General features: G+C 48.1%; 1 long non-coding RNA gene and 2 other non-coding genes across 3 annotated transcripts; 2 read left to right on the top strand and 1 right to left on the bottom strand.

The window, feature by feature from the left end:
• Nucleotides 1-3,273: 3,273 nt before the first annotated feature.
• Nucleotides 3,274-3,346, top strand: TRNAA-AGC (transfer RNA alanine (anticodon AGC)). Its single transcript has one exon. It is a non-coding gene; the product is annotated as a tRNA-Ala (tRNA).
• Nucleotides 3,347-3,432: 86 nt separating this feature from the next.
• TRNAG-CCC (transfer RNA glycine (anticodon CCC)) lies at nt 3,433-3,503 on the top strand. The gene has a single exon. It is a non-coding gene; the product is annotated as a tRNA-Gly (tRNA).
• A 104-nt stretch (nt 3,504-3,607) lies between these two features.
• LOC120968154 (uncharacterized) lies at nt 3,608-5,333 on the bottom strand. Its single transcript, XR_005762335.3, has 2 exons — nt 5,167-5,333; nt 3,608-5,083 (listed from the first exon to the last, which is right to left on the bottom strand). It is a non-coding gene; the product is annotated as an uncharacterized lncRNA (long non-coding RNA).
• Nucleotides 5,334-10,020: the final 4,687 nt, after the last annotated feature.

The raw sequence follows: 10,020 nt of genomic DNA, 5'->3' as shown, positions 1-10,020 counted from the left end.
GACGCGAGGCCACCAACGGCAGCCCGCCCAACCATCGACCAAAAGCGCGAAGCCAGCCCTCACCCGCAGCCAAGAGCACTCACCGGAAGAGCCACCCCGCGCCGCTCGCCGCCGTCCAGGGGCCGGAACAGGGGAGCCCCGACTGGAGGACGGCCAGCGCGCACGACCAGCACGCGTGCCCGCCGTGAGCCCGACCACCGCGCTGCACGCAGCAGCGGAAGCACGCGCGCCCGCCGGCGAGGCGCCGCGCGCCGCCCGCCGCCCGCGCCCGCCGTACCGCCAGATCTGGCCGAGCCCAGACCTGGCCGCCACCGCAGCCAGGAGCGCGAGCCGCCCCGTGCAGCCCACCGCGCCGCCACCAAGCCCTCGCTACCCCGCCGCCGCGCCTCCGCGCCCCGCACCAGCGCGAAGCACCGTCGTCCGCCGCCGCCCCGCGCCAACAGCCTCCGAGCGGGATGAAGAAGAGCCCCGCCGCCACCGGCGCCGGAGGGCTTTGCCCGGCAGCGTGGTCCGGCGGCGGCGAGGGAGGGAAAGGGCGGGAGGAGGCCCGAAGCCGGCGGCTAGGGTTCCCCCCCCCCCCCCCCCCCCCCCCCCCCCCGTCGCCACATGGGAGCGATGCGGGGAGGAAAGAAACTCCTCATCTCCATCTCTCCATATTTGTAATCCACATTGCTTGATGTACCCATATCACTTTATTTTCAGTGTCTTTTTCATAAGAGCAGGGCGATGACGGAAAGAACAGGTCGTGGTGAAAGTTAGTTTAGTGCATCAAGGATTGGAGTTCCTTATATTTGCGAGAGCTGATGGAGGACGGTTAGTTATTATTTTCGAAATGGAGGCAAAAATATTTTCCTCATCGATTAATTATTATGGCTCATCATATAGTAGTGTAATATGAATACACGCAAAAGCTTATTCGAAATCTGCAGTTTCTCACTGCATGACACATATATTTGGTAATCCTTTTCATTTCTTCTAAAATGATCAAATATGTATTTTGTTTTTTCCCAATGTTTCGAAAGATAATTTTGGCATTGCTATAGTATAACATACATATACAGTTCGATTGATGTGAAGCTACATGAATTTTTTATACTTGGTTCAAGACTTCTTGAGTAAAGATTAATGTGTCAACTTTGCATCTTTAGCTCTCTAAATAAAACCATCGATGATTAGCATGATTTATGGAGACCGACTTTATCAAGAAGAGTTTGGAAACACCCAGTGGAGGAGAGACAAGGCAGAGGGTTGACGGGTCTGAGTAAGGGGTGCGTGGGGTCATTGGCGTTGGAGATGGTGGTCGAGTTTAGAGGGATGGCTAGGGGTGACAGCGGCTCGTCCGGGGTGTGGGGTGGCACACGGTGACAACATTAGCAGTGGAGGTGGTGTTGGGAGGAAAATTAACATTAGCAGTGGCAAGCAAGTTCGACTAAAACACTATTTTTGTTTTAGTTAATTGACGTATGGGCGCTCCCTTCAAATTTCCATGCATTGTCGGCAAATAGCAATACATTTTATTTGTATTATGGCTCATAGCAACGTGTAGGCATTTAAATAGTAAGACAAAAAAGAAAAGCAAAGATTAGAACGACGCGTGAAAAAAGAAAGAGAGAAAAACAACGGATTTGGCACAAGAAGAAACTGCTTCGGCGATCTATGGGCTTAAGGCACATAATGAAAAGATAGGCACAAGAGGATTTACTCTGTTTTGGAGTGGCATGATCAAGTGAGGGCCACCATCAGTGGCGGGGATAGGGGGACCAGCAGGGCCCTGACCCCCCTAACATTAGGGATTTAGTGCATATTTTCTAATGAACGATGAAAAATAGTGATTATTTGCTTTTAAAAATAAGTTTTCAATGGCTTGGCCCTCCCTAATCAGTTTTAACAACACTTGGCTCCGGTGATATATTTTTTCTGGCTCCGCCACTGGCGACGATGTCCTAGCCCCCTCCACACCCTCCCCCCCTCCCCCCGCGTCTTTGGAGGTCATATGTCCAAGGAAAGAAGGTACTTTGGCGACTAACAAGGGCATCTCCAACACGAACCCTTAAAATGTGTGCATACATTTGGATGTAGCTCTCTGACACAGTTTGCCATCCAACATGGTACCTCATCGGTCCACGGACCAGTCCTAATGTCCGAAATCCCGCAAACCGGATGCAAACCAAGGGGTTTGCGGGAGGGTCCGAGCCGCTGTCACGTAAGAGTCCGCTACCTCGGATCAGAAAACCTCTCCCACGCCCGCGCGAATCGATTGCCGCGCTTTCATGCCGGTCTAGAGCGCTAGAGCCGCATTCATGCTAGCCCAGAGTGGAGGCGACCTCTCACTAAAGCCAGCATTGAAGGGCGTGTTATCGAGCACCGCCCGCACTGCGCCGTGGTCTCTGCGATTGTTCTACGCCGGAGCAACGTGACTGGACGGGATGGGACGCCTATCTACCACATTAAAACCAATTGCCCATATGTCCATCCGTCGGCATTAAAAAGGTGCGGCAGTCCAGAAACCCACTCCGGCGCCTGCATTGACACAACCCGCCGCTTGGCTGGCCAACACCCGCTATTTAAACACGTCCTGGGCCAACACCATCTGCAATACAAACATGTCTTCTTCCAATATTCCTATGTGTGCCACCTCCGCCATGACCACGAGCTCTAGAGCGATGTGGAAGAGTCCGTCGACGGAGCAGAATCACGAGGTGACCAGTCTTGCGGTCAGCTGGTAGGGATGTTGTGCGTAGCGAATACAGGTAGGTTTGCTGTCAAGCTCGCTGAAGGTGAGCAATGACGACCCAACGATGGAGGAAGCCTCCGACGATGAAACGGAGCCCCTGCTTGCGTCGGTCCATGTCGGCTTGACCATGGAGCAGACACGAGCGCACTTCGACACCGTCATGGCGGAGGAGGAGTCGGTGTCGGCGTTCCAGTAGGCGCAGGAGCAGCATGGCTACAACCTTGACCTCCTTGCGTATTACTGTCAAATAGAGGGTGCCCGCTGCTACAACGATGATGCTCGTCGCGAAGATAAAAGAGGAGGCCCATCTTTGGGCTATTGCCGGTGCCACGCACTTGAGTATTGTAATGCCGTGAGAGTAAATATTTGTCTTCCGCTTTACGGTTATTTGTCTTAAACCTTCTCCTTTAATCAATGAAAATGGCAAATCTTTTGTCTTGTTTCAAAAAAAAGTTTCGCACCTGCTTTGGTTAACACGGTCCTTGCATTGACCTTCCATTACTTACATGAGTAATTAACTTACTATCCGCAGCATAAAAGGGGATGTAGCTCAGATGGTAGAGCGCTCGCTTAGCATGCGAGAGGTATGGGGATCGATACCCCACTTCTCCATTCTGCTTTTTTTGTTTTTTTATTTCTTTGCAGATCTTAGTGCTCTAGAATACAAATTAATCTACCAAAGAAAAACTCTCGTCAGAGCGCATCTGGTGTAGTGGTATCATAGTACCCTCCCACGGTACTGACCAGGGTTCGATTCCCTGGATGCGCATTTTTTTTCTTCTTTTTTATTCTTTTTCTAAGTTTAAGTTCTTTTATTCAATAAATCTAGAGGTGTTGTTGTGGAAACTGTCACCGTCTGAATGGGCCAAAATATCAACATTTTTGTAGATAGATAATGGAAACATCATGGTGAATCTGTGACCATGCAAGCCATGTACCTGCTCCATTGTTTTGGGTAAAAATAAAAGGAACAAGACCAGGTTCCACTATGATGAACAGAAAAAAAATTACGCCAGCCAACACAAACTCGGTCACTGAAGCAGCAGCAAAGAAAAAGCCCAGCTAATCAAGTTCATAACTAATTCATTCCTACTACCCCCCAAAAAGAAACTGGAAACAAAACCAAAAGCCAAGCTCTTTCTCCGAAATGGTTGGAAGTCAATGGAACAAAGTCTGTACTTGCCAAAAAGCAGAAGCAGTAGTCGTATTGAAGTAGCAATCAGACACAAAACAGTGATAGTAGTGTCTAAATCACTGCCCACTGTAGTAACAATCAGACACAAAACCATACTGCTGAGCACCAAAATGACATGCAGCTTCCTAAACATGCATAATATAAAAGACATCTCCACACAAAGAACAGGAGCGGCCAATTGCCGAAATCAGCAGGACCAAAGAGTGCGCTGAACATGAAAGATTAAGCCACAGAAGGGAGTAACTGAACTACTAACCATTTCAAGAACTAAAATACCACAAATTCTCACGAAGGAATCAGCATTTCAAACAGCAACCATGCCTTAATAGCAACGCAAACTGAAAGTGAACAGGGGTGAACATGAACATTAACAGTTCTTTATAGCAATAGCATGGACACAACATTGTTGACAACATCAACATGACGCTCAAGATAGCATAACAAGCACCAAGTGACGAAGCGTACAACATAGTTCAGACATACAAAGTGTTCGGTTCTACTAGTACTAAAAAGTTCGTACAACATAGATACTCCATAAGCACAGCAAACAACTAGTCCAAAGTGTTCGGAGTATGGCACATGAAGAAGAAACGTGATTGACTAAAAATCACTGGTGAAACTTCAAGTTTGGCCACTCTCCTCTTTTTATGGTGGACCGTTAGATTTATCAGCCGATTTTTGCTGCCATTACTTTGGTCAATCTTTTTTATGGTGGATATTTAGATCTATGCAAAAAAAGAAAACCGTTCACTAACAAATTGTTGCGCCATTTGACGCTAAAACATGCATGCATTTCGTGTGCAGGTGTCAGGTCAGCTGTGCGTGCTGGGCGACGAATCAGATCTAAAATTTTGTTGTAACATCTACACGTATCTGAAACGTAAAGGCTACTTACTGTAAAATTTATACAGATCTAAAATGACTAGATCTAAAAAGGGGCATTCTATATTGAGCTCAAGCTACAGCAGTTTCATCCGTGCTCAAGAAAACAAGCAGATGGGCGACGATTTGGGGCCAGAAAGAACCGCTTCGGCGACCTATCCGCTAAACTGAGAGAATGGGAGGAGAGAGCCGAGAGGATTTACTCTGGAGCGGCGATTTCCGGCGGCGTCGCGACGGTGTTCCGTTCCCGGCGGCGTCTCTGGACTGACGATCTGGCGGCGAAGCAGTGGGTTGCATGAGAAAGGGAAAAAAGGAATTAGAACGGCCCCGACGACGCAACCTGGCACGGACTCACCGGTCACCACGCACGGCTCAAATCTTGTCTTGGTTGGAAGACAAAATGAGGGGAAGAAGGCGATGAGCGGGCGCGGAGTCTTCTTGGAGAAGCAGGCGTACTAAAGGAGGGGGAGGATGGGCGGTGGGAAACTTGCAAGCGGCCGATGGGACTAGACGAGCTGTGGTGTTAGTGGTGGTAGCTTTTGCCCCTTTTTAGGTTTGCTGCTGCGTAGGCTGGAATTGATGAGGGAGGAGAAGGGAGGCATCGCTTTGACAGAAACGACGTGGAGGACACGAAACAGTAGACTAGATTGATGGATGGATCCGTTCACGCCCAGCTTTAATGGGGAGATTGGATCATATGCCCCAGTTTACTTGCATTTGATAATTTGCCCCGCTTTACATAGGATTAGATGATCTCTCCTATCTTTTTTTTCTTTAGATAATATGCCCTTTTTATTCACCGTAATCATTTTTGACTTTTTATCCCTATTTTCACGACACGTAGAGTTACCTTGGACAAATTTGCAATTCTTCTTCTAATCTTCTCTGCCGTTGGACTGGTCCCTAGACCCGCTGATAGGTGGGCCCAGCTGTTTGATTAACTGGCTGAAAATCTTTAACCTAATTAGTTTAACACAGTGCAGCTGACATGTGGGCCTCAGCCGTTAGGTTTGACTTGGATTGGCGTTGTTGACTTGCTGACGCAAGCATGATGCAAGGCATACGCAGTAAATACTTTCTAGATTTAAATAAATCTAAATGATTTATTTATTTCAGAAAATATTTAAAACTTCTAAAAAATCATAGAAAATAAACCGTAACTTCAATGAAAATAATTTATATATGAAAAATTATCAGAAAAATATGAAGAATATGTTTATGACATTTTCATGCATGTTTGAACAACTTAAAGCTTATGTATATGACAATTTGAGTAAATGGCATTTGAAATGGCTTATATGGAGTTTAAATTTGAATCTTGTGTTCAAGTCAACTTCATCTAAATTGTTGCTACTTGCATTAGCCCAAACCACAGCATGTTGCCATGTCATGATCATGCATGATATTGTTGAATTTCCGTGAATTGAGTGTTGTTCCCTTGTTTGCCGGTGTTTGTTCCCTCTCGGTAGGCATTGTCCCAACATTGAGATCAATGCCACTGATGAAGACACAATGCTATCTGTAGAAGTGCCAGGCAAGCAAACCTCCTTTCAGCATTCCGATACAATCCCACTCTTTCGCTCTTGCTCTCTTTTACTGCATTATGACTTACATGTTGCGGTAGTTGAACCCATTCCTCTGCATGACCTGTCTTTGCCACAGTAAATAGTTAAAACCTTCTAGCATGAGTAGGAAATGCTTGAGCCATGTTGTTGTCGGTGTCGAAACCGGCAGATCTCGGGTAGGGGGTCCCGAACTGTGCATCTGAGGATCGAAGGTAACAGGAGACATGGACACGATGTTTACCCAGGTTCGGGCCCTCTTGATGGAGGTAATACCCTACTTCCTGCTTGATTACCTTGGATGAATATGGGGTTACAAGAGTCGATCTACCTCGAGATCGTAATGGCTAAACCCTGGATGTCTAGCCTGTATGATTATGATTGCCTCTACAGACTAAACCCTCCGGTTTATATAGATACCGGAGGGACCTAGGGTTGTACAGAGTAGGTTTACAGAGAAAGGAATCTTCACATCCGAACGCCCAGCTTGCCATCCACACAAAGGAGAGTCCCATCCGGACATGGAGAAAATCCTCCGCCTTGTATCTTCACGGGCCATTAGTCCGGCCCACGTCACATAGCCTGGACGCCCGAGGACCCCTTAATCCAGGACTCCCTCAGTAGCCCCTGAACCCGGCTTCAATGACGATGTGTCCGGCGCGCAGATAGTCTTCAGCATTGCAAGGCGGGTTCCTCCACCGAATACTTCAAAGTAGTCCTCGACCACAGAAAACGTGTCCGGCTCTACGAAACAGACACCACACTCAGCCACAACAGGGTATAATATTTAACAAGTCCCATCTACTGACAACTTTTGTGGCGAGACGTTACGTCCCTTGCCTGGTTATTATTTCGAACCATCTTTCTGTTGGAAATATGCCATAGAGGCAATAATAAATGGTTATTATTATATTTCTTTGTTCGTGATAATCGTCTATTGTTCATGCTATAATTGTATTGTCCGTGTGTGAATACATAGACCACAATGTGTCCCTAGTAAGCCTCTAGTTGACTAGCTCGTTGATCAACAGATAGTCATGATTTCCTGACTATGGACATTGGATGTCATTGATAACGGGATCACATCATTAGGAGAATGATGTGATGGACAAGACCCAATCCTAAGCATAGCATAAAAGATCGTGTAGTTTCGTTTGCTAGAGCTTTTCCAATGTCAAGTATCTTTTCCTTAGACCATGAGATCGTGCAACTCCCGGATACCGTAGGAGTGCTTTGGGTGTGCCAAACGTCACAACGTAACTGGGTGACTATAAAGGTGCACTACGGGTATCTCCGAAAGTGTCTGTTGGGTTGGCACGGATCAAGACTGGGATTTGTCACTCCGTGTGACGGAGAGGTATCTCTGGGCCCACTCGGTAATGCATCATCATAATGAGCTCAATGTGATTAAGGCGTTAGTCACGGGATCATGCATTGCAGTACGAGTAAAGAGACTTGCCGGTAACGAGATTGAACAAGGTATTGGTATACCGACGATCGAATCTTGGGCAAGTAACATACCGATTGACAAAGGGAATTGTATACGGGATTGATTGAATCCTCGACATCGTGGTTCATCCGATGAGATCATCGTGGAACATGTGGGAGCCAACATGGGTATCCAGATCCCGCTGTTGGTTATTGACCGGAGAGGCGTCTCGGTCATGTCTGCATGTCTCCCGAACCCGTAGGGTCTACACACTTAAGGTTCGGTGACGCTAGGGTTGTAGAGATATATGTATGCGGAAACCCGAAAGTTGTTCGGAGTCCCGGATGAGATCCCGGACGTCACGAGAGGTTCCGGAATGGTCCGGAGGTGAAGAATTATATATAGGAAGTCAAGTTTCAGCCACCGGGAAAGTTTCGGGGGTTACCGGTATTGTACCGGGACCACCGGAAGGGTCCCGGGGGTCCACCGGGTGGGGCCACCTATCCCGGAGGGCCCCGTGGGCTGAAAGTGGAAGGGAACCAGCCCTTAGTGGGCTGGGGCGCCCCCCTTGGGCCTCCCCCCATGCGCCTAGGGTTGGGAACCCTAGGGGGGGAGCTTCCCCCTTGCCTTGGGGGGCAAGGCACCCTTTCCCCCCTTTGGCCGCCGCCCCCCCTTGGAGATCCCATCTCCCTGGGCCGGCGCCCCCCAGGGGGCCTATATAAAGGGGGGGAGGGAGGGCAGCAACACACAGCCTTGGGCGCCTCCCTCCTCCCCTGCAACACCTCTCTCTCTCTCTCTCGCAGAAGCTTGGCAAAGCCCTGCCGAGACCCGCTACATCCACCACCACGCCGTCGTGCTGCTGGATCTCCAACAACCTCTCCTTCCCCCTTGCTGGATCAACAAGGAGGAGACGTCGCTGCACCGTACGTGTGTTGAACGCGGAGGTGCCGTCCGCTCGGCACTCGGTCATCGGTGATTTGGATCACGGCGAGTACGACTCCGTCATCCACGTTCATTGGAACGCTTCTGCTCGCGATTTACAAGGGTATGTAGATGCACTCCTTTCCCCTCGTTGCTAGTAGACTCCATAGATGCATCTTGGTGAGCGTAGAAAAATTTTAAATTATGCTACGATTCCCAACAGTGGCATCATGAGCCAGGCCTATGCGTAGTTACTATGCACGAGTAGAACACAAAGCAGTTGTGGGCGTTGAGTTTGCCAATTCTTCTTGCCGCTACTAGTCGTTTCTTGTTTCGGCGGCATTGTAGGATGAAGTGGCCCGGACCGACCTTACACGTACGCTTACGTGAGACTGGTTCCACCTACTGACATGCACTAGTTGCATAAGGTGGCTAGCGGGTGTCTGTCTCTCCTACTTTAGTCAGAACGGATTCGATGAAAAGGGTCCTTATGAAGGGTAAATAGAAATTGGCAAATCACGTTGTGGTCATACGTAGGTAAGAAAACGTTCTTGCTAGAAACCTACAAACCACGTAAAAACTTGCAACAACAATTAGAGGACTTCTAACTTGTTTTTGCAGCAAGTGCTATGTGATGTGATATGGCCAGAAGATGTGATGAATGATATATGTGATGTATGAGATTGATCATATTCTTGTAATAGGAATCACGACTTGCATGTCGATGAGTATGACAACCGGCAGGAGCCATAGGAGTTGTCTTTATTATTTTGCATGACCTGCGTGTCATTGAATAACGCCATGTAAATTACTTTACTTTGTTGCTAAACGCGTTAGCCATAGACGTAGAAGTAATCGTTGGCGTGACGACTTCATGAAGACACAATGATGGAGATCATGATGATGGAGATCATGGTGTCATGCCGGTGACGAAGATGATCATGGTGCCCCGAAGATGGAGATCAAAGGAGCATGATGATATTGGCCATATCATGTCACTATTTGATTGCATGTGATGTTTATCATGTTTTTGCATCTTATTTGCTTAGAACGACGGTAGTAAGTAAGATGATCCCTTATAATAATTTCAAGAAAGTGTTCACCCTAACTGTGCACCGTTGCGAAGGTTCGTTGTTTCGAAGCACCACGTGATGATCGGGTGTGATAGATTCTAACGTTCGAATACAACGAGTGTTGACGAGCCTAGCATGTACAGACATGGCCTCGGAACACACGCAATACACTTAGGTTGACTTGACGAGCCTAGCATGTACAGACATGGCCTCGGAACACGGAG

This window comes from Aegilops tauschii, chromosome 7 (genome assembly GCF_002575655.3).
Source record: "Aegilops tauschii subsp. strangulata cultivar AL8/78 chromosome 7, Aet v6.0, whole genome shotgun sequence".
NCBI classification, from domain to species: Eukaryota; Viridiplantae; Streptophyta; class Magnoliopsida; order Poales; family Poaceae; genus Aegilops; species Aegilops tauschii.
Note: the sequence above shows the minus strand (reverse complement) of the source record. Positions and strands in the feature narration are given on the sequence as shown.